At 46.5% G+C, this 24,843-nt stretch overlaps 7 pseudogenes; 3 read left to right on the top strand and 4 right to left on the bottom strand.

The window, feature by feature from the left end:
* Positions 1–1,379: 1,379 nt before the first annotated feature.
* LOC143949913 (5S ribosomal RNA) lies at positions 1,380–1,498 on the bottom strand (annotated as a pseudogene).
* Positions 1,499–5,216: 3,718 nt separating this feature from the next.
* Positions 5,217–5,335, bottom strand: LOC143949208 (5S ribosomal RNA; annotated as a pseudogene).
* Positions 5,336–5,436: 101 nt separating this feature from the next.
* Positions 5,437–5,555, bottom strand: LOC143948746 (5S ribosomal RNA; annotated as a pseudogene).
* A 321-nt stretch (positions 5,556–5,876) lies between these two features.
* LOC143946579 (5S ribosomal RNA) lies at positions 5,877–5,995 on the bottom strand (annotated as a pseudogene).
* Positions 5,996–7,783: 1,788 nt separating this feature from the next.
* On the top strand, positions 7,784–7,902 carry LOC143949647 (5S ribosomal RNA; annotated as a pseudogene).
* A 3,930-nt stretch (positions 7,903–11,832) lies between these two features.
* LOC143949468 (5S ribosomal RNA) lies at positions 11,833–11,951 on the top strand (annotated as a pseudogene).
* A 95-nt stretch (positions 11,952–12,046) lies between these two features.
* On the top strand, positions 12,047–12,166 carry LOC143949893 (5S ribosomal RNA; annotated as a pseudogene).
* The last annotated feature ends 12,677 nt before the right edge of the window (positions 12,167–24,843 follow it).

Raw genomic sequence — 24,843 nt, 5'->3', positions numbered from 1 at the left:
ACAAACCCCCTCCATACAGCTCAATGGATCCATCCTCCTCCTTACCTCTGCTCTTTGATGCTGCCTTCAGCGACCATCATCCCACCGGGCCTCTCCGACTCCTCCGCACTGCCAGCGCCATCCATCCGCTCCGCCGGGGCCACACCAGCGCCATCCACCCGCTCCGCCGGGGCCACACCAGCGCCATCCATCCGCTCCGCCTCCATCATATCCCCGCCGGGACCAGGCCAGCGCCGTCAACCCCGCTCCATGATGTCCCCGCCGGGCAGGAGGTCAGCTGACCGACCTCTCGAAGCTCCCATCTCCGCCGAGCCCCGCCCCTCCGCTGCACTCACACAGACACACAGCGCAGCTCCAGAGGGACAGGCTGGAGCAAAGGAGTCCCGGAGCGGCGCTGTGAGATGAGTACGGTGGGGCGCTCAGCGGGAAACATGGGGGATTGGTGGCGCCGGTGGAACACCACAGGGGGGGCGAGAGAGCAGAAGAGGAGCTCACACTGGGCAGAGGCCGTAGTTGCGCCCTAGTTGGTAGTGCGCCCTAGGCGGCTGCCTACTTCGCCTAGTGGTAGCGCCGGCCCTGCTATGAGATCAAATGAGATTTGGCTCTTTCAGGGTGATGCAGCCATAGTAGATTTTTTCAGGCACGCTCAACCGTCTTGACAAATGCCCAGATGGTCACCTTAGGAAACAAACAAAAAAAACAAGTCAACACCAACAACATAAAAAGAAGCCTACCGCACCTAGTATTTCCAGGCGGTCTCCCATCCAGGTATTAACAAGGCGCGACCCTTTCTAGCCTCTGAGATCAGCAGAGATTGGGCGCTTTCAGGGGGATGTGCCCATAGGCAATCTCTTTGGGCACTCTCATCCCTCTTGAAAAATGCCAAGATAGTCACCCTGGGAAACAAGCGAAAAAAAACAGGTCAACGCCAACAACATAAAAAGAAGAATACGGCACCTGGTATTCCAAGGCCGTCTCCCATTCAAGTACTAACTAGGCCCAACCCTTCTTAGCCTCTGAGATCAGAAGAGATAGGGTGCTTTCAGGGTGATGTGGCTGTAAGCGATCTCTTTAGGCACTCTCAACCCTCTTGACAAATGCCAAGATGATCCCTTTGGGAAACAAGCGAAAAAAACAGGTCAACACCAACAACATAAAAAGAAGCCTGCGGCATCTGGAAAACCCAGGCGGTCTCCCATCCAGGTACAAACCAGGCCCAACCCTGCTTAGCCTCTGAGACCAAACGAGATTGGGCGCTTTCAGGGTGTTGTGCCCATAGGCAATTTCTTTGTGCACTCTCAACCCTCTTGACACATGCCAAGATGGTCACCTTGGGAAACAAGGGAAAAAAAACAGGTCAACGCGACAACATAATGAGAAGCCTACGGCACCTGGTATTCCCAAGCTTTCTCCCATCCAGGTACTAACCAGGCCCATCGCTGCTTAGCCTCCGAGATCAGATGAGATTAGGCTCTTTCAGGGTGATTTGGCTGTAGGCACTCTCTTTGGGCACTCTGAAGCCTCTTGACAAAGGCCAAGATGGTCACCTTGGGAAACAAGCTAAAAAAAACAGGTCAAAGCCAACAACATAAAAAGAAGCCTATGGCATCCAGTATTCCCAGGCGATCTCCCAATCAAGACACTAACCAGACCAGATCCTTCTATGGCACCTGGTCTTCCCAGGCAGTCTCCCATCCAGGTACTAACCAGGCCTGACGCTGCTTAGCCTCTGAAATCAGACGAGATCGGGTGCTTTCAGGTTGATGTGGCCGTAAGCGTTCTCTTCAAGACACGCCTAACCCTCTTGACAAACGCCAAGATGGTCGCCTTGAGAACAACAGACAAAGCCAACAACATAAAAGGAAGCCTATGGGCTTACAGCGGACCTTAAAAGATGGGACCCACTAGCTCTGTCATGTTTCGGACGCTGTAATGTGTTGAAGATGAACGCGTTGCCACGACTTCTGTATCTACTACAAGCCTTACCTATCAAAATACCCCAGACTTTCTTTCATTCGGTTCGCTCAATCTTTATCAAGTTCCTCTGGCGCGGAAAACATATGCGTATTGGTAGGGCAATGCTATTGCGACCGAAATTGCGGGGAGGTATTGGCTTCCCGGACCCTGCTCTATATTACACAGCGAGGCACATGACACCGGTGGTTGACTGGTGCCGGTGTTCTGCCATATACTGTCCGGCCATGATATAGTGTCCGCTGTGTACTCCGAAGCTGAACGGCTCCTGCGCGGTGAGTGGAGGTGGTAGCCCCACCATCCAAGCGGACATAGGGTTGTGAATATTAGCCACTTCCCGACCAGCGCACGACGATGTGCGTCGACAGCATGGCACGGGCAGGCATATTGGCGTACATGTACGTCCAATATTCGTTGCCGCCGTGCCATCGGGAGCGCGCCGCCGGCGGCGCGCTCCCGCGCTGGTCGGGACCCCCGTGAGTCCGGTCGCGGGACCCGCGGACTCGATCGCCGCGGGCATCCCCGCGATCGTCTCACGGAGCCGCGGAAGTGAGGAAATGCTGTATAAACAACATTTTCTCATTCTGCCTAGCAACTAGTGACGCTGATCTCTGCTCCATGTGATTGGAGCAGAGATCAGTGTACACTAAATGAAAGCCCAACCCCCCCACAGTTAGTAACACTCCCCTAGGAACACTTAACCCCTACACTGCCACCCACTGGTTAACCCTTTCACTGCCAGTGTAATTTACACAGGAATCACTGCATTTATATAGCAGTGATTACTGTATAAATGACAATGGTCCCAAAAATGTGTCAAAAATGTCCGATGGGTCCCCGACAATGTCGCAGTCACAATAAAAATCGCAGATCGCCGCCATTACTAGTAAAAATAAAATAATTAAAAATTATTAATAAAAATGCTATAAAACTATCCCTATTTTGTAAACGCTATAACTTTTGCGCAAACCAATCAATAATCGCTTATTGCGATTTTTTTTACCAAAAATATGTAGACGAATACGTATTGGCCTAAATTGAGGGAAAAAAATGTTTTTTTATATATTTTTGGGGGATATTTATTATAACAAAAGGTAAAAAAATAATGCGTTTTTTTCAAAATTGTCGCTCTATTTTTGTTTATAGCGCAAAAAATAAAAACCGCAGGGGTGATCAAATACCACCAAAAGAAAGCTCTATTTGTGGGAAAAAAAGGACGTTAATTTTGTTTGAGAGCCACGTCGCACGACCGCGCAATTGTCAGTTAAAGCGACGCAGTGCCGAATCGCAAAAAGTGGTCTGGTCTTTGACCAGCAAATTGGTCCGGTCTGAAAGTGGTTAGAGGGCCCCTCGCAGGCGAGCTTCGCTCGCCACGCTTCGGGCTTGGCTTCGCTGCGCTCGGCTCTTTTATATTCTTACTCTATGTCCACTTGGATAGTGGGGATAGAACCTGTACTCAGTGCGCAGGTGCCGTTCATGCTCGCAATTTTTGGAATCTGTGTTGCTGTGTACTGCGCATGCGCAGTACACAGCGGACACTATCCGATGGGGGACCATATGTGATAAGACACCGGCATGGGGAACTGAAGCTATGGGTCAAGCTAGAGCAGGAGATGGCGCGGGTTCCACTGGCTGGTCTGCCTTGGGCGGGGAGGCCATTGGAGCCCTGTGTGACTACTCACCCATTAATTGGCCCCTCGCTCGCCGAGATGGATAGTTTTTTTTACCTTTCCCACCTGACTAACTTCCCTTCTCCTATGACCCCAATTATTGGACATCCTAGATTCCCTCCGGGCCTGTCTGACCAGGCCTTTACCAGGCAAGCCCCGAAAGGGCTTCTGAGAGCAGCCCTATTTCTTGGACCCACGGGCTTGATTCCCATGGGAACCATACTGCTAACGCAAGTACCTGTTGCATTGGATAGCTGGAGAGCTAGACAGCTAATTCATTTCCTCGGATCACTACCTAACCATTCGTTCTTCTCTAGACAATTCCACCCCTTCAAGGAACTTTGCCTGGATGATGGCCCAATTCATGGTTCCCTCTCTAGGTCCTACCTAGTCCTGACAGATGCACAATCCTCCACGGATCCACCCTTCCTAGCTAAATGGAAAAGGGACTTACAAACTACATTCTCCAAACCACAGAAGGACAGAATACTCTTTTTCGCCCATAAGTCGTCACTCTGCAGTAAATATCAGGAGATCTCATATAAGCTGATCACATGCTGGTATCGTACACCGGTGGTGTTGGCCAAAATATTCCCCGGTCAATCTGACCGCTGCTGTCGCTGTGGGCAACAGGCTGGCACCATTCTCCACATTTTCTGGGAATGCCCTAAATTACAAACATTCGGGCAGCCTGTCCTGAGACTCATCCACAAGTTCACAGACATTTCCTTAGCCAATGATCCCGCAGCAGTTCTTCTCAATCTAACTCCTATGTCGATAAAGCGTTATCATAAGTCCTTACTTAAACATCTCCTCAAGGCAGCTAGGGCCTGCATCCCAAGTCAGTGGAAAGAGCAATCTGCTCCAATGGTGACCCAGTGGTTCGCAAGGGTTAATGATATTGAACGAATGGAAGACCTGACTGCCACAATGAGGGATAAAACGGAGGAGCATGGGAACAGATGGTTCTACTGGACCCAGTTTCGCTTTTCGGAAGAATACCTCCGCGAGACATAGTAAGCTCATGGTGATCGTTGGAGATCGCTGTTACAAACGTTGGACAGCTGATGAGCTGGTGAGCCGAGGGCGTCTCTTGCTCCCTGGGAGGGGACCCCATCCTATCCACTCTACCCACGACACCCCCTTACCCCTTCTTTTCCTTTTCTGCCATTTCCTTCCCCAATCTTCTCTTTCCCCTTCTCCCTCCTTTCAGTTCTACTATTTCCCTTCTTAACTCAAAAAAGGGAAAAGAAAATGGTATGTTCCGACCCCATTTGACTACTACACAATACTCTTCCTCTATCTATGGATATCTAAACTCTTCGAAGGTAGCAGGGCTAGTATCAATAATATTTTAAGTGGTAGAGGATCCCAACGAGATGGAGCTTTAATCTCATCTTGATATGACCGCAAAGCTGTACACGTGCTATTCTCCTCGGACTTCTTACCATTGGCTCTGATATCCATGCAATATGATCGTTTGTTTGTAACTATTTGTATCACACATTCTGTGAAGTTGCCTTTGCATTGTATGTCGCATACTACTAAATAAAAAAAAAAAAAAAAAAAAAAAGCCTATGGCATCTGGTATTTCCAGGCGGTCTCCCATCCAGGTACTAACCAGGCCCGACACTGTTTAGCATCCGAGATCAGACGAGATTGGGCGCTTTCAGGGTGATGGGGCCGTAGGTGATCTCTTTGGGTACTCTCAACCCTCTTGACAAACGCCAAGATGGTCACCTTGGGAAACAAGTGAAAAAAAAAACAGGTCAAGGCCAACAACATAAAAAGAAGCCTACAGCACCTAGTATTCCCAGGTGGTCTCCAATCCAGGTACTAGCAAGGCCCAACCCTGTTTAGCTTCTGAGATCAGAGGAGATCGGGCGCTTTCAGGGTTATGTGCCCATAGGCAATCTCTTTGGGCATTCTCAACCCTCTTGACAAATGCCAAGATAGTCACCTTGAGATACAAGCGAAAAAAAACAGGTCAATGTCAACAACATAAAAAGAAGAATACGGCACCTGGTATTCCAACGCCATCTCCCATCCAGGTACTAACTAGGCCCAACCCTTCTTAGCCTCAGAGAAGAGAAGAGATAGGGCTCTTTCAGGGTGATGCTGCTGTAAGCGATCTCTTTGGGCACTCTCATCCCTCTTGACAAATGCCAAGATGGTCACCTTGGGAAACAAGCAAAAAAAAAAAAACGAATCAACGCCAACAACATAAAAAGAAGCCTACAATAACTGGTATTCCCAGGTGGTCTCCCATCCAGGTACTAACCAGGCCCGACTCTTCTTAGCCTCCAAGGTCAGACGAGATTGGGTGCTTTCAGAGTGATGTGGCCATAGGCAATCTCTTCAGGCACTCTCAACCCTCTTGACAAACACCAAGATGGTCACTTTGGGAAACAAGCGGAAAAAAAACAGGTCAACGCCAACAACATAAAAAGAAGTCTACGACACCTGGTATTCCCAGGCGGTCTCCCCTCCAGGTACTAAGAAGGCCTGACTCTTCTTAGCTTCCAACATCAAACGTGATCGGGTGCTTTCAGGGTGATGTGCCTGTAGGCAATCTCTTCAGGCACTTTCAACCCTCTTGACAAACGCCAAGATGGTCACCTTGGGAAACAAGCAAAAAAATAAAAATAAGTCGGAAGCTAGAGACAATACGGCCCGAGTCCTCAATTTAATCCATGCGGCGCATGTACAGGGAAGGCCCTTGCTTATGTTGTCAACGGACGTGGAGAAGGCCTTTGACAGGGTGGCCTGGCACTTTATGCAGGCCACCCTGAAACATATAGGTCCAATATATATATATATATCCAATGCAACAGGTACTTGCTCTAGCAGTATGGTCCCCATGGGAATCAAGCCCGTGGGTCCAAGAAATAGGGCTTCTCTCAGAAGCCCTTTCGGGGCTTGCCTGGTAAAGGCCTGGTCAGACAGGCCCGGAGGGAATCTAGGATGTCCAATAATTGGGGTCATAGGAGAAGGGAAGTTAGTCAGGTGGGAAAGGTGAAAAAAACTATCCATCTCGGCGAGCGAGGGGCCAATTAACGGGTGAGTAGTCACACAGGGCTCCAATGGCCTCCCCGCCCAAGGCAGACCAGCCAGTGGAACCCGCACCATCTCCTGCTCTAGCTTGACCCATAGCTTCAGTTCCCCATGCCGGTGTCTTATCACATATGGTCCCCCATCGGATAGTGTCCGCTGTGTACTGCGCATGCGCAGCGAGGCCAAGCCCGAAGCGTGGCGAGCTAAGCTCGCCTGCGAGGGGCCCTCTAATATTCACAACCCTATGTCCACTTGGATGGTGGGGCTACCACCTCCACTCACCGCGCATGAAAATCTCCGAAGCTTCGTCTGCTCCGTACTGCGCATGCGCAGTACGGCGCAGACACTATATCATGGCCGGACAGTATATGGCAGAACACCGGCACCAGTCAACACCGGTACCAGTCAACACCGGTGTCATGTGCGTCGCTGTGTAATAAAGAGCAGGGTCCGGGAAGCCAATACCTCCCCGCAATTTCGGTCGCAATAGCATTGCCCTACCAATACGCATATGTTTTCCACGCCAGAGGAACTTGATAAAGATTGAGCGAACCGCATGAAAGAAAGTCTGGGGTATTTTGATAGGTAAGGCTTGTAGTAGATACAGAAGTCGTGGCAACGCGTTCATCTTCAACACATTACAGCGTCCGAACCATGACAGAGCTAGTGGGTCCCATCTTTTAGGGTCCACTGTAAGCCCATAGGCTTCTTTTTATGTTGTTGGCTTTGACCTGTTTTTTTTGCTTGTTTCTCAAGGCGACCATCTTGCCGTTTGTCAAGAGGGTTGGGCGTGTCTTGAAGAGAACGCTTACGGCCACATCAACCTGAAAGCACCCGATCTCGTCTGATTTCAGAGGCTAAGCAGCGTCAGGCCTGGTTAGTACCTGGATGGTAGACTGCCTGGGAAGACCAGGTGCCATAGAAGGATCTGGTCTGGTTAGTGTCTTGATTGGGAGATCGCCTGGGAATACTGGATGCCGTAGGCTTCTTTTTATGTTGTTGGCTTTGACCTGTTTTTTTTAGCTTGTTTCCCAAGGTGACCATCTTGGCCTTTGTCAAGAGGCTTCAGAGTGCCCAAAGAGAGTGCCTACGGCCAAATCACCCTGAAAGAGCCCAATCTCATCTGATCTCGAAGGCTAAGCAGCGATGGGCCTGGTTAGTTCCTGGATGGGAGACAGCTTGGGAATACCAGGTGCCATAGGCTTCTCATTATGTTGTCGGCGTTGACCTGTTTTATTTTCCCTTGTTTCCCAAGGTGACCATCTTGGCATGTGTCAAGAGGGTTGAGAGTGCACAAAGAAATTGCCTACGAGCACAACAACCTGAAAGCGCCCAATCTCGCTTGGTCTCAGAGGCTAAGCAGGGTTGGGCCTGGTTTGTACCTGGATGGGAGACCGCCTGGGTTTTCCAGATGCCGCAGGCTTCTTTTTATGTTGTTGGTGTTGACCTGTTTTTTTCGCTTGTTTCCCAAAGTGATCATCTTGCCATTTGTCAAGAGGGTTGAGAGTGCCTAAAGAGATCGCTTACAGCCACATCACCCTGAAAGCACCCTATCTCTTCTGATCTCAGAGGCTAAGAAGGGTTGGGCCTAGTTAGTACTTGAATGGGAGACGGCCTTGGAATACCAGGTGCCGTATTCTTCTTTTTATGTTGTTGGCGTTGACCTGTTTTTTTTCGCTTGTTTCCCAGGGTTTTTCAAGAGGGATGAGAGTGCCCAAAGAGATTGCCTATGGACACATCACCCTGAAAGCGCCCAATCTCCGCTGATCTCAGAGGCTAGAAAGGGACGCGCCTTGTTAATACCTGGATGGGAGACCGCGTGGAAATACTAGGTGCGGTAGGCTTCTTTTTATGTTGTTGGCATTGACTTGTTTTTTTTGTTTGTTTCCCAAGGTGACCATCTTGGCGTTTGTCAAGAGGGTTGAGCGTGCCTGAAAAAATCTACTATGGCTGCATCACCCTGAAAGAGCCAAATCTCATTTGATCTCAGAGGCTAAGCAGGTTTGGGACCTGGTTAGTACGTGGATGGGAGACCGCCTGAGATTTCTCGATGCCATAGGCTTTTTTTTTAAGTTGTTGGCATTGACTTATTTTTTATTTTTTGTTTTATTCTTTTACTAAGTACAAGTAGAACAACACAAATGTAACAGTCAACCATACAGCATGACCCAGGGTCACAATTACATGGTAACAAAAAATAGGCAGCCAAATAACTCTGGGTTCTCAGAGGGGAGTCCTAGAGTTTCATGCAGAAAAGAGAGAAACCCCACCTCCGACATGTAGTCCAGTATAACTAATGCAGCTCCGTTCGGACAAATGTAATCATGGAGAACAACTGGGACCACAGCGAGCCAGCTTATCATGACCTACGTGAACCAGAGTAAAATATGAGCCGGTCGTGTCCAGAACCCTGGGGTTCTTCTGGGTCCCAAAGGCTAGTAAGGAGACAAGGCATAGTCAAAAGGGAGGACGGGGGAAGAAGAGAGTGCAAAGACGGAGAGAGAGGAGGGGGGGGATGGCGGCGGGGAAAAATAGAAAAATAAAGACAAAAAATGAGGGGGGGGGGAATGCCACCCAGGGCAGACATGGCCTACGTAGGTAAACGTTAAATGTTCAGTCGTTTTCTGGGACAGGGGCGCTGCTCACCTCCCGAATGTAGTCTCAAGTACCAGTAAAATACCTCCAGGGCCTCCATGTAACACTAAATGCCTCTTCAGTGTTGTGAAGGGTGGCGGTCAATTCTTCCATCCGGAGAATATGATTGACTTTGGAATACCACAGCACCTTGGATGGGGGCTGAGGCTGCCTCCACAGTGTGGGAAAGCAGACCCGGGCGGCGTTCAGGAGTTGCATCGTGAGGGTTTTTTTGTATTTTCGAACAGGCTGTTCGGTCAAGTGTAGAAGGCACGCTGCTGGGTTGTCTGCGATATCTACATTTCTGAGAGTTTTTATCGTCCCGGTCACCTCCACCCAAAAGTTCCTCAAGGCCGGGCATGCCCAGAAAATGTGTCCCATGGTCCCCGTATCTGAATTGCACCTCCAACAAACATCCGGGATCGATCTATTCATTTTATTCAGAAGGTATGGGACTCTATACCAGCGTGAGACTATCTTGTATCCTGATTCTTGATATTGGTTTGCGATGGAAGCTTTATGTACTAATGTCAGGATCTTCCCTATCTGTTGTGGGGTAAATGTGTTGCCAAATGCAATCTCCCATTTGTGGATAAATGGTGGGGTCGACTCTTCCTCCTGACTACTTAATATGTTGTACAGGAGGGAGAGGGTGTGTCGCACAGGTTCCTTTTTGTGACAGATGACTCATAGGGCGTCAGGTCTCTAGGAGTGTAGGGGGCCCTTTGTATGGCCAGAAGAAAGTGACGAAGTTGATAAGCATTAAACAATTCAAGCGGAGGGTCAGAAAGCTCGGCGACAGTTTGCGTGGTCGGGAGCCCTCCCGAGGGCCACACCTCTCCCAGACGCTGTTTCCCCACCACTGTCAACTGTCGCAGTTTATTGTTGGTAAATCCCGGTGGGAAGTCTGGATTACCTATAACCGGAGTCATTGGTGACGGCAGGGGAGCAATGTGTGTGCAGCGGAACAACCTCCGCACAACAGCCAACGTAGCTCCCACTACGTGGTGATCTCTGAGGTCTTTTGGTAGGGAGGACAGGAGCCACGGGGAGGTCAATAGGGGAATGGATCCATCCTCAATCTCCATCTCCACCCACTGCTTGTGTGGGCCATTACAATGCCAATCAACGACTCTCGCTAGCAGAGTCGCTCTGTTGTATTGTCTCAGATCTGGGAGACCCAGACCCCCCTTGTCCTTTGGTCTGGCAAGCAATTGCAAACGGGCTCTGGGCGGTTTGCGTGCCCAAATAAAGTCCCGGAGCAGCAGCTGCAGTTGTCTGAAAAAAATTGGGGGTAACCGGATCGGTAATGTCTGAAACAAGTATAAGATCCGCGGGAGGGCCGTCATTTTGAATGCATTACAGCGCCCGAACCGGGTCAGTGTTAAAGCATGCCAGTTTCCCAAATCAGATTTCAGTCTATTCAGGAGAGGGACAAAATTAAGCGGGTACAATTGCGCCAAATCCGCTGCGATGTCAACGCCCAGGTAACGTATAGATTTTTCAGCTCAGTAGAATGGAAAAGCGGAGCGTAGCCTCCTGGCCTCACCATCCGGGACCGATATATTCAATACAGCCGACGGTGCAATTGATTTTATAGTTTGATAGGCTGCCGTATCGCTGGAGAGCCGCGAGTATATTGGGAAGCGAAATGTGTGGATTGGAGACGAAAAAAATTAGATCGTCAGCGCATGCCGCAATTTTGTGGTGTGCCGAGGGTTTGGATATGCCAGTAATATTCGGGTCATTCCGAACGTAACACATAAGTGGTTCCAGTGTCAGAATAAAAATTAGGGGAGACAGAGTACACCCCTGCCTCGTCCCATTAGTGATGGGGAAAGAGTCCGAGCACTCTGAAAGCACCCAATCTCATCTGATCTTGGAGGCTAAGAAGAGTCAGGCCTGGTTAGTACCTGGATGGGAGACCACCTGGGAATACCAGTTATTGTAGGCTTCTTTTTATGTTGTTGGCCTTGATTCGTTTTGTTTTTTTTTCGCTTGTTTCCCAAGGTGACCATCTTGGCATTTGTCAAGAGGGTTGAGAGTGCCCAAAGAGTTCGCTTACAGCAGCATCACCCTGAAAGAGCCCTATCTCTTCGCATCTCTGAGGCTAAGAAGGGTTGGGCCTAGTTAGTCCCTGGATGGGAGATGGCTTTGGAATACCAGGTGCCGTAGTCTTCTTTTTATGTTGTTGACATTGACCTGTTTTTTTTTCGCTTGTTTCCCAAGGTGACTATCTTGGCATTTGTCAAGAGGGTTGAGAGTGCCCAAAGAGATTGCCTATGGGCACATAAGCCTGAAAGCGCCCGATCTCCTCTGATCTCAGAGGCTAAACAGGGTCGGGCCTTGCTAGTACCTGGATTGGAGACCACCTGGGAATACTAGGTGCTGAAGGCTTATTTTTATGTTGTTGGCGTTGACTTGTTTTTTTTTTTTTGTTTGTTTACCAAGGTGACCATCTTGGTGTTTGTCAAGAGGGTTGAGAGTGCTTGAAGAGCTCGCCTATGGCCACATAACCCTGAAAGCAACAGATCTCATCTGATCTCAGAGACTAAACAGGGTCGGGCCTTGTTAATACCTGGATGGGAGACCACCTGGGAATACTAGGTGCTGTAGACTTCTTCTCATGTTGTTGGCGTTGACTTGATTTTTTTGTTTGTTTCCCAAGGTGACCATATTGGCGTTAGTCAAGGTTGAGAGTGCCTGAAGAAATCTCCTACGGCCACACCACCCTAAAAGAGCCCAATCTCATCTGATCTCAGAGGCTAAGCAGGGTTGGGACCAGTTTAGTACCTGGATGGGAGACCGCCTGGGATTTCCAGATGCCGTAGGCATCTTTTTATGTTGTGGCCATTGACCTATTTTTTTCCGCTTGTTTCCAAGGTGACCATCTTGGTGCTTGTCAAGAGAGTTGAGAGTGCCTGAAGATATCGGCTACGGCCACATCACCCTGAATCTGTTCCATCTCGTCTGATCTTGGAGGCTAAGCAGACCAGCAGGCCTGGTTAATGCCTGTATGGGAAACCGCCTGGGAATACCAGGTGTCGTAGGCTTCTTTTTTTTTTTCAAATATAATTTTTTCTCCAAATAGGGGAAGACGGTCCCCCGAGTACATAATGCAACAGAGAAATACAGAGCAAAAAGCAGCTGAACAATACTTGATACAGGTATATTCGCAACTGTGAGTCTGCCTTCCATCAATCACAATGATTCGAGGCATGGATAAAGTACTGTACCAAGATCCAGGGTCACACAAACCCCCAGGTCCCTCCGGCATAATCCATCCAGAGGGGGGTGTGGGGCCGTCATTCCCAATTTTCCACTATTTCCAAAAGAGAGAGGGGGTGGAGGGGGTGAGAGATAGGGGAGGTAGGCAGAAAAGAGAAGGGTTGAAAGATCAGAAAAGGAGAAGAGGGGACGAGACACGATGGCAGCCACTGTCCAAGGGGCCAGTCAAGGAAAGCTCAGAGCACTAAGGCGATAGCAGGCGACATCCTTCCAGCAAGAATATAAAGGTATTCCAGATGTCTCAGGTTTTTTTAAAAAATTCTTGTATACCTTGTGATGTGAGGATCAAGTCCTCCATTTTTTTTAATGTCCTCTATTTTCCTAAGCCAGTGGGTAATGAAAGGGGGGGAACATTTTTTCCAATAGAGAGGGATGCAGGATTTCGCCGCATTTATCACATGCCGTAAAATAGATTTTTTTGTACTTCTTAAAGGGGAGGGCCACCCTGAAAAACAAAAAAATGTTAAAAATTACAAAAAATCTAAAAAAAAAAAAAATGAAAAAAAATTTTTTTTTTTACTTACCAGAAATGCCTGTTGCTAGGCACTTTCTCCTAATCTTCCTCTTCCTCCTCCGCGGAGATCTTCTGTCTTCTGTCTTCGTCGCGGCGTCTTCTGGGTAATGAGTCGCGCTGTGTTCTGGGAACTGTGTGTTCCAGAACACAGCGCGTCCCATTCAGAAAGCGCTGTGGGACTCGCGCATGCGCAGTAGCTGCGGGACTCGCGCATGCGCAGTAGGAAACGGGCAGTGAAGCCATAAGGCTCCGCTGCCTGTTTCCCTTACAAGGGATGGCGGCGCCGGGACCCGAGAGCCGAGGGACGGGTCGGCCTCGGGCAGCCGACATCGCGGGCGCCCTGGACAGGTGAGTGTGTTTATTAAGTCAGCAGCTGCAGTGTTTGCAGCTGCTGACTTTTTTTTTTTTTTTTTTTTTTTTTATAACCGGCCCTCCACTTTAATGGGAATCTGTGAATGGTGCAAGAGAAAGAATGCAGCCTCTTCCTGGATGGAGAAGTCTGTGAATTTTTGTGTTATGCATCGGATCTCTGTCCAGAAGTCCACCAAGCTGAGGCAGGACCAAAAAATGTGCAGCAACGTGCCCTCTTCTTCTCCACACCTCCAGCATATGTTCGAGGAAGAGGAGAAACATTTCTGCAGCTTTGATGGTGTCAAATACCACCTGGTGAGAAGTTTAAAATTCGTCTCCTGTATCTTCGTGCACAGCGACATTTTGAGAGCCAAAGTGATAATGCGTTGTCTCTGTGCTGGGGAAAATTAGCAATTAAGGTCCTTTTCCCAGTTGGACAGACAGGTTAAGTGTGGGTAATCTGTTTGAGAGAGAATGTGGGCCAAAGGGCCTTCGCTCCTGCATAGAGTCTCAAACTCCGACTGAGGCCCGCGAACGTTTGAGGATTGGGGATGGAATGGAGAAAATGATGTCGTTGCGCCGCTCTCCAAAAAGGCAGTTGGAAAAGCCCTGTCGGATCTGTTAGGGTTGAGAAAGAAGGCCATTTTCCATCAATGACGAATTTAGACGCATTGTCTAGGTTGGAATTTCTAAGTGGGTCCCCAGTTCAAAGGTTGGATGGCCACGTATAGGGAATAGGGGGGAAGTCAAAGACGTGAGTGTGTTTTGGGTAGCGATCAGGTGACTGACTTTCAACTAAGCCCCTATAGTGGGATGTGACATAAATTCTGTGGGGGAATACTTATAGCACCACATGGCGCTTCTTAGCGGAATTCGGGAGTGAGCTTAGAAAGTTTGTTTCGATTCCAGTCCAATACATGCCCCAGATGGGAGGCCAGGTAGTAGCGTCGCAAGTTAGGGAGAACAAACCCTCCCTGTTGTTTAGACAATGTCAGCTGTGACCGCTTAAGTCTGGGATTTTTGTGGGCCCAGTTAAATTGAGTGAGCAAGGATTGAGCTTGCTTAAAAAACAGGACTGGAATCTGGATCGGGAGAGCTTGGAAAAGATAAGTAAATTTAGGGAGTATGTTCATTTTAATGAGATTGCATCTGCTGAACCAGGAATGGAGGCCAGAATGCCACCCGTGAAGCAAACTGCGGATCTTAGTGACAAGGGGTGGGGGGAAGTTCAACATAAACGTACGCGCGATGTCCGGTGGAATGTAAGTACGTGAGTATATCTTACTTATCCATGCCAGCATCCGTTCACTCAGACCTATATGGCGAAGGACCGAGAACATTAATGTCCATTTGACCCGATCAAAAGCCTTCTCGGCATCAGTACTCATGAAAAGACAAGGGGTCCCAGATGACTTTGCTTTATGGATCAGGGTAAGCACCTTAGTGGTGTTGTCCCTATCTTCCCTGGTGGGAATAAAACCTAACTGGTCAATATGTATAAGGGACTACAAGTGATGTGCCAATCACGTGGCGAGGAGTTAGAGAATAGTTTTAGGACCGAATTTTGGAGGGAAATGGGTCTGTAGCTCCCACATAGGCCTGGGTCCTTGCCCTCCTTAGTTATCAACGAGATGTGGGCTCTAAGGGTATCCTCAGGAAAATAAATTCACCAAGCGCAGGCCGAGAATAGGGAGGAAGGTCTTAAAGTATTGTGCGGTATATCCGTCAGGGCCCGGAGCCTTACCCACCTTCGGAGGTCCCACGGCCGTCTGGACTTCTTCCAGTGTGATCGGGTCCTCCAAGTACTCCCGTGATTCCGATGAGAGGGTTGGTAGACCAGAACCGGTTACATATCTGTCTATATTGTCCTGTCCAGACCCTGAATCGAGCAGGTTGTAGAGATCAGAGCAACATTTTTCAAAGACTTCGACTATTTGGGTTGGGGTAGAGGCCCTCTGGCCATTCTCATCTATCAACTGTGGTATGTAAGAGCCAAATTTCAACTCCTTTACCGACCTGGCTAAGATTTTTCTGCATGTGTCCTCTGATTCCTACGTCAGTTTACGACAAAACTGGAGTGCCGCTTTCGCTTTATAATGGAGTAGGACAGCAATATGGGTATGGAGTGTCCCCAATTCAATCTCTAAGGTCCGTAAGGGGGTATGTTTATGTTTCGCTTACACAGAGGCAAGTTCATGAAACAGATTAGCAAGCTGTTCCTTCCGTGTTCGTTTGATGCGCGCCCCGTGCCTGATAAGTACCCTGCGGAGTACTGACTTGTGAGCCTCCCAAATTATCCCCGGGTCACAGTCCTGCTTTAGTTTTCTTGGAAATAAAGGTCCAATTCCCTGGTCACATCTGCTAAAACTTCCGGTATCTGGAGGAGGCTCTCATTAAGGTGCCAGAATAGAGACCTAGGTGAGGGGTAGGGAGCGAGGAGCAAGAGGCAGAAGTGTCAACCGATGGCGAAAGGGGACATTAAAGTCCCCACCTAATATCAATTGGCCCTCCCGAAAGTCACATAATCTGTGCAGGGTAGTTCTGAGGAACATGTCTTGGTGATCATTGGGAGCGTACACAGTGGCAAATGTAAAAAGGCGCTCTCCAATGTGGCCCCTAAGACAAAGATATTGGCCCCCAGGGTCCACCAGAGAATCCTGGAGAACCCAGGGGAGCCTGCTAGAGATCAGAATGGAGAGGAGGGGTTAGTAGAGTGGTAGACCTTAGGGAAGGATCTCGACCATAGAAAGGGGAGGCTAGTATTTTTAAAATGTGTTTCTTGTATAAAGGCCACATCAGTACAGGATGTGTTCAGTTCTCACAGGAGGATCCACCATTTTTCAGGGGAGTTCAGTCCCTTAACGTTTAGAGAGGTGACCTTGACTGAGTCTGCCATCGCTCCTCGGGGAGGGGGAGGGGGACATCAGAGAAAAGCAAAGAAAGTTGAACCAAGGTAGGTTTTAGGTAGGTTTTGGGTAGGTAATGCATGGCGGGAACTAAGGGGGAGAAAGGAAGGGCAAATGGAAGGAAAGGTAAAGGGAAAAAGAGGCCGGGCACCTCAACCCCAGGGGGAGAGGGAAATTAAGGGTTGTCCGCACTCAACAGTACAGGAAGGGTATACTAAAACAGCACAATTATGCTATAGCGCTTACCAGATGTACACTGGGTTTAAAGCGCTGTCCTACTTGGGTTATTGGGTAGACAGGTCGGAGAGGGAGCCCCCGAATCCTAGTCCCCCCAGTCCCGGCAGTGGTAAATGTCACGTCTGATACCGGTATGCAAATAAAAGACAATCAGTAACATCAAAGAAACAAAAAACAATAGTATAACCAAAACAGAGGTAGAGCATATAACTGTCAGCACTGAGGGGTCTCCTCGGCTCGCCCTAAACATAGGCATGCACGAGGGAGCCCGTCACAACAGAAAAGGCATCACAGAATGGGATCCACCACCCCCCGTCCCATACCCCTAAAGTACATGCAGTCCCCGGACAAATGCATTTCTCCCTTTGGCAGATTGTCCTCTCCTTACCCCCCTCTCCCCCGTCCACGGCCCGGGGGGAAAAGGGGCAGGGAAGGGGGGAAAGGGGGAGTGGAAGGGGGGAAAGGGGGAGGGAAAGGAGGGAAGGGAAAGGTGGGAAGGGGGGGAAGGGAGGGGGGAAACAGGGGAGAGGGGACAAACATGCAGAAATGTCAAGTCCTTTAGCGCACTCCCACCAGCAAACACCCGGACCCCATAAATTTCAACTCCTCCCCTCCATGGTCACCACATCAAGATGAAAGAGGAGCAGCCCTGGTCGGTGCATGGAAAATCCGGCAGGCAAGGGGCTGGGGCCACCATCCCTCCATCCAACGGGAGACTTCACCCGAGCAGCAGTCCTGGGGCCCACCAATTAGTGTCTCTCCTGCATCGCCATCGGGGGCTGTGTAGAGCATCCAGAGGGAGGCTGGGACCGCCCAAACAGTAAGGGGTAAATCCTCCAGGGGGTCCAGAGTCACCCTGGAGGGAAGCAGTGTCTCGTACCAATAGGCTCAATAAATAAGTCATCCAGGGTCCCCGAAAGCTGCAGAAGGCAATGTCAGCAAAGAGTAGGTGGGAGTCAGAGGGGGGGACAAGGGGCGCATCCAGGGGGAGGGGACACATATGCGGGAATGTCAAGCCCTTCCAGTACAGCGCATTAGGTATCACTCAGACCCCCCAAAGTGCAACTCCCCCATCTAAGGTCAAGACTCCAGAAGGGAAGATGAGCCGCCCTGGTCTGTACATGAAAGAACCTGCTGCCAAGGGGTTGGGGCCATCATCCCTTCCTCCAATGGGAGATGCCACCTGAATGAAAGCCCCGTGTCCTGTCAAGTGGTGCCCCTCTGACAATGTCGTTGTGGTATATGTGGAGCATCCAGGGAGAGGCAGGGACCACCCAAACAGTGAGGGGTAAAGCCTCCAAGGGGGACCGGTGTCAGACAGGAGGATAGCGGTGTCTTGTACAAGTTGGTTAATTAGACAAGTCATTCAGTGTGTTCCTGTGAGCAGCGGAAAGAAAGGTCGGTAAGGATTATGAATGGGTGGGGGCCAGGGAGTGCATAAAACTGCCACCAGATGACCGGGGCAGAGAGGGCAAGGGGATGAAACTCAGATCTGGTAGGTGGGGGCGGGGGTGAGGAGTGTCCCTCATATTACTCACGTTGGCCATACCTTGAAGCTGAGCGCTCTGCATACCCAGGACGTTCTTCTGTATAATCTAGCCTATCTGTATACATTAGCCTGTCTTTTGTACACATTAGTCGGTCCGCTGTATACACTAGTCTGTCTGTATACACTAGTGTATACAGATAAGCTAGATTATACAGAAGAACGTCCTGGGTATGCAGAGATGGAGGCTAGAGTGTATACAGACGGACTAGTGTATACAGAAGACCGGCTAGTTTATATAGGGAGGCTAATGTGTGCAAAAGACAGGCTAGTGTATACAAATAGGCTAGATTATAGAGAAGAACATCTTGGGTATGCAGAGAGAGAGGCTGGGTTACACAGAGAGGCTGGTGTATGCAGACTTGCTAGTGTATACAGACGGACTAGTGTATAGAGAGGCTTGGGTATACAGAGAGCTAATGTATAAAGAGCAGCTAGTGTATACAAAAGACATCCAAGGGTATACAGAGAGACTCGTGTATGCAGAAGACCGGCTAGTTTATACAGAGAGGCTAAAGTGTACAAAACACAGGCTAGATTATACAGAAGAACGTCCTGGGTATGCAGAGATGGAGGCTAGGGTATACAGAGAGAGAGACTGTGATACACAGAGAGGAAGGAGTATGCAGACTTGCTACTGTATACAGATGGACTAGTGTATACAGTAGACCGGCTAGTTTATACAGAGAGGCTAATGTGTACAAAAGACAGCCTAGTGTATACAGATAGGCTAGATTATACATAAGAAGGTCCTAGTTATGCAAGAGATGGAGGCTAGGGTATGCAGAGAGAGAGGCTTGGTTACACAGACTTGCTAATGTATACAGACGGACTAGTGTATACAGAGTACCGGCTAGTTTATACAGAGAGGTTAATGTGTACAAAAGACAGGCTAGTTTATACAGATAGGCTAGATTATACAGAAGAACGTCCTGGGTATGCAGAGATGGAAGCTAGGGTATACAGAGAGAGAGAGCGAGGCTGGGTTACACAGAGAGGAAGGAGTATGCAGACTTGCTAGTGTATACAGATGGACTAGTGTATACAGTAGACCGGCTAGTTTACACAGAGAGGCTAATCTGTACAAAAGACAGGCTAGTGTATACAGATAGGCTAGATTATACAGAAGAAGGTCCTGGTTTATGCAAGAGATGGAGGCTAGGGTATGCAGAGAGAAAGGCTTGGTTACACAGACTTGCTAGTGTATACAGACGGACTAGTGTATACAGAGGACCGGCTAGTTTATACAGAGAGTCTAATGTGTACAAAAGAAAGGCAATTGTATACAGATAGGCTAGATTATACAGAAGAACGTCCTGGGTATGCAGAGATGGAGGCGAGGGTATACAGAGAGAGAGGCTAGAGTATGCATACAGGCTAGTGTATACAGTTAGGCTAGATTATACAGAAGAAGGTCCTGGTTTATGCAAGAGATGGAGGCTAGGGTATGCAGAGAGAGAGGCTTGGTTACACAGACTTGCTAGTGTATACAGGCGGACTAGTGTATACAGAAGACCGGTTAGTTTATACAGAGAGGCAAATGTGTACAAAAGATAGGCTAGTGTATACAGATTATTATACATAGCATTGTTAGCAGACCAATAGGACAATTTACATGGCTTAATATTGCAGAGCGTAATTTATCAGGAAAGAGATCCAAAGCGTTAGTTGCAGTAGCTTCATAAAACTGAGAAATCGTTGCATTACTCTAAATTTAAAATATGTTCCGGTTGCACTGAAAAGACGATATTAGATGAGTGATCTACACATTTCGTTTACTATTTCACTATACCGGCTAAATGTTAATATGTTAATATGTGCTGCGTGTAAGGTAGAAATTAGATGGTTTAGTGTGAGCTGGTTTACCAGGATTTAGAGATAGTAATCTGTTTATACTAGTATATAAATATAGCAAAATAACTATAACGGGTTTAAGTGGAAATACACGAAATAACAGCAACAACGTGTGTAGGTTTTTATCAATCAAGTTCATTACGTGTCTTTAATCATGTAGTGATATTGGAGCACAAGGATGAGCAAGCATAATAACTAACAGAGGATAACATGGCAAAAAGACAAACTGCATTAGAAATGTGAATATGAATTAGAGTTGAAATGCCAATCTCCAGGGCTACGTACAGCAAAGTGTGAGCTAAGCAGCTAAATATTCTGCAATAGCAGAGATTAAGTATTGCAGTCGAAATGAGATCGGAAGCGTTAGTTGCAGTAGCTCCAAAATGACTGAGAAATCATTTCATTACTCTAAATGTAAAAGTTATCCCGGTAGCACTGAGTGGACTGATATTAGATGAGTGATCGTTCTAGTACAAATTCAGTTTCCTATAGCAGAGAGATACCAGCTAAATGTGAGACGAGCAATTAAACTGTTCACGGTAGCTTTGCATTACTCTTAATATGTGCAGCGTGTAAAGAAGCAATAAGATGGTTTTGTATTATCCTAAAATTAGCAGTATACGTAATAAAGGTGAGTAGGTAACCTGGATTTAGACATAGCAAACTCTATAATCTAATTTAGCAAAATTAGAAAGGATAATATTGAGACAGTATATACAGGTCGAGTTTAACTGGAAATACACAAAATATCTAGCTTACCTTTACATTGTTCAATAGAGCGTTGTAAAGTAATACCAAGGCAGAATGTAGGAATAGCAATTAGATGAGATGATTGCTGTAATCATGAAATATCAGCAACGACTAGGTTTCTATCGGATGAGAAAGTATAATAACTGGCAAAGTATGACATGGCAAAGAGACAAATTGCATTAGAGATGTGAGCTGGACATGAAATGTCAATCCCCATTGGTTACTTACATGTAAACGCGGCTACATACAGCAAAGTGTGAGCTAAGCAGCTAAAGGGTATTTAAGAGTAAATTGACGTAGCTTGAAAATTCCAACGTGTAAATCGTTCCATTAAATATGTTACGCACGAAGACGGCTTACACTGACTGTTTTCCGTTTCCATTGGTCATCGGCATAATGTATCAGTAACCATGAACATTAATAGTGATAGACAGCTTACATTAGGATGTATGCATGATGTGAATGTAAAATGAATGTAAAATAGTTGCATTATGTGTTATTAATGTAATCAAACTGTATTGCTATGCTTTGCTACTGCAACCACTTCTCAATCAAGTCCCACTGCTTTTCTCACTTTTTGCCGCTGTTAAAAAATGTGTTGCAAGTGTTATGTGTTACAAATGGTTATCAGTGTGACAGTTAATGTGGAGAAAAAGTAATACACAAAATAGAGTCAGAAAGAGAATCCTATTGCATAGAGGTAGCGATAGATGGTTGCATTAATCTTAATGTGCAGTGTGTAAAAGGTTTTAAAAAGATGGTTTTGTGTGACTTTTGATTTAACGTAAAATTAGCTGTAGACATTATAATTTGTTACAATGATTTAGAGATAGTAATCTCTATAAAATAATAATAATAAGTATAGCAAAACAAATTAGGAAAATTTTGAGGCAGTATGTATAGACGATCAAGGGATCAAGGGATAGTAGCAAAGTCAAGGGATAAATGCAAAGGTACTCTATTTAACAGTAAATTGACGTAGCTTGCAAATTCCAACGTGTAAATCGGGATCAAGGGATAGTAGCAAAGTCAAGGGATAAATGCAAAGGTACTCTATTTAACAGTAAATTGACGTAGCTTGCAAATTCCAACGTGTAAATCGTTCCATTAATTTTGATGCTCAAGAAGACGGCTTACACTGACTGTTTTCCGTTTCCACTGGAAAGAGAATCCTATTGCATAGAGGTAGCGAAAAAGAAGTAATACAGAAAATAGAGTCAAACAGTGGAAACTTTATTTGTCATGACAGCTGATACTTGGTTGAGCAATAAAACTGTTTTATTTAGATGTAAGACTAGTTTTATTCTCTACATATAGGGTTTTCAGAGAGTTGTATAATATAGGCGACTAATAGGACATTTAAATGGCTTAATATTGTAGGGAGGAAGTATCGCTGTTCAAAGGTAAGAGATTGAAAGCTTAGCTTGAAAATGGCCGAGAAATAGTTGCGTTAGTCTAAATTTAAAGGATATGCCGGTACCAATGAGAAAGCTTATATTAGACTAGTTGATGTTTGCATTACACAATCCTATTATTATTATTATTATTATTATTAAGATCCAAGTGCAGAGAGATACTCAGTTAATGTCAGAGATACTCGGTCAATGTCAGAAAAGCAATAAAACTGTTTACATCGTTAGAGAGCGATATTTACATTACTCTTAGTATGTGCAGCATGTCTGGTAGCAAATGGATGGTTTTGTGAACATTTTGCATTAAGGTACAATTAGCGGTAGAACTCATCGAAGTGAATAGATTTAAGCGGATTTTGAGATAGTACTCTCCATTTCTAATAAGAAATATAGAAAAATAAGTCAGGATGGTGTGTCAGGACTGTCACATACTCACAGTCCCGTTACAAATATGCAAAATAGAGCAAAAGAGTACATGGTTTATTTTGATGTATGATAGTTTTATTGCATGCTTGATGTGGATGATTAAAATCGTGTAGTGATCTATATTTAGCATAAGAATGAAAAGGCATAACATGGCAATGAGACAAACTCCATTAGAGATGTGAGCTAGATGAAATGATGAAATGTCTCTGTATAGCCCAGATTGTCTTCTGTTATCACTTAGCATACCCTCTAAATTCACTAGCCTTCTCTATATACACCAGCATGTTTACACTAGCCGGTCTTCTGCATACAATAGCCTGTCTTCGATATACACTAGCCTATGTTCTGAATACACTAGCCCGTCTTCTGTATACATTAGTCTCTCTGTATAAACTAGCATCTCTGTATACCCCAAACTGTCTTCTGTAAAAACTTGTCTCTCTTTATAACCTGTCTAGCCTTTCTTCTGTACACACTAGCTTCTCTGTATACACTAACCAGGCTTCTATATACAATAGCTTCACTCTATGCACTAGCCTCTCTGTATAATCTAGCCTCTCTATATACCCTAGATAGTGTTCTGCATCTCCGTAGTGGTAGCCTCTCCGTAGAAGCCAGCCTTTATTCTGTATTCACTAGCCTTTCTTCTGTATGCTGTAGTCTTCTATATATACTAGCTTCTCTGTACACCCTTGCATCTCTGTAATACACTAAACCCTCTGTATACAACAGCCTGTCTTCTGTATACACTAGACTGTAAACACTAGCTAGAATACACCAGCCTGTCTTCTGTACCCACTAGAATCTCTGTATACACTACCCAGTCTTCTGTATACACTGTCAGCTTGGATGTATACCCAAGCCTGTCTTCTGTATACACTAGTCTCTCTATATGCACTGTCCTATCTGTATACACTCGACTCTCTCTATACACTAACCTCTCTATATACACTAACATCTTTGTATATACTAGCCTCTCTTTAAATTAGCCTCTCTGTGTACCCCAGCCTCATTGTTTACTCTAGCATCTCTGTATACTCAAGCCTATCTGCGTACACGAGTTTGTATTCTGTATTCACTAGCCTGTATTCACTAGCCTTATATATACTAGCTTCTCGCTTCTCTGTACACCCTTGCATCTCTGTACAATAGACTCTCTGAATACACTAAACCCTCAGTATACCACAGCCTGTCTTCTGTATACATTAGACTGTAAAAACTAGCTAGAATACACCAGCCTGTCTTCTTTACCCAATAGACTCTCTGTATGCACTACCCAGTCTTCTGTATACACTGTCAGATTTGATGTATACCCAAGCCTGTCTTCTGTATACACTAGTTTCTCTATATGCACTGTCCTTACTGTATACTCTCGACCCTCTCTATACATTAACCTCTCTATATACACTAACATCTTTGTATATCTCTCTTTAAATTAGCCTCTCTGTGTACCCCAGCCTCACTGTTTACTCTAGCATCTCTGTATACTCAAGCCTATCTACATACACGAGTCTTCTGTATTGTGTATTAACTAGCCTTTCTTCTGTATGCTGTAGTCTTCTCTATATACCAGCTTCTCTGTACACCCTTGCATCTCTGTAAACACTGTGTAAACTAGCCAGTCTTATGTATACACTAGACTCTCTGAATACACTAAACTCTCTGTATACCACAGCCTGTCTTCTGTATACACTAGACTGTAAAATCTAGCTAGAATACACCAGCCTGTCTTCTGTACCCACTAGACTCTCTGTATACACTACCCAGTCTTCTGTATAGAATGTCAGCTTTCATGTATACCCTTTCTGTATACACTAGCTTCTCTATATGCACTGTCCTTTCTGTATAGACTCGACTCTCTCTATACACTAACCTCTCTATATACACTAACATCTTTGTATTTGTCTTTAAACTAGCCTCTCTGTGTACCCCAGCCTCACTGTTTACTCTAGCATCTCTGTATACTCAAGCCTATCTACATACACGAAACCTGTATTCTGTATTCACTAGCCTTTCTTCTGTATGCTGTAGTCTTCTATATATACCAGCTTCTCTGTACACCCTAGCACTGTAACAGTGCTAGGTTCCTGTATTACAGAAACAGAACACCAGCAATAAGGTGTATACTGTGCAGGAGGCACACAACACCGATTCTAACTTCTGCACTGCAGATGCATGTATTGCAGAAATTGAACACCAGTAATAAAGGGTAGCTTCAGGTGTGTAC

The sequence above is a fragment of the Lithobates pipiens genome, unplaced genomic scaffold (genome assembly GCF_037356315.1).
Source record: "Lithobates pipiens isolate NorthernLeopardFrog02 unplaced genomic scaffold, aLitPip1_a1.2 Scaffold_30, whole genome shotgun sequence".
NCBI classification, from domain to species: Eukaryota; Metazoa; Chordata; class Amphibia; order Anura; family Ranidae; genus Lithobates; species Lithobates pipiens.
This window is presented reverse-complemented; position numbering and strand designations above follow the sequence as displayed.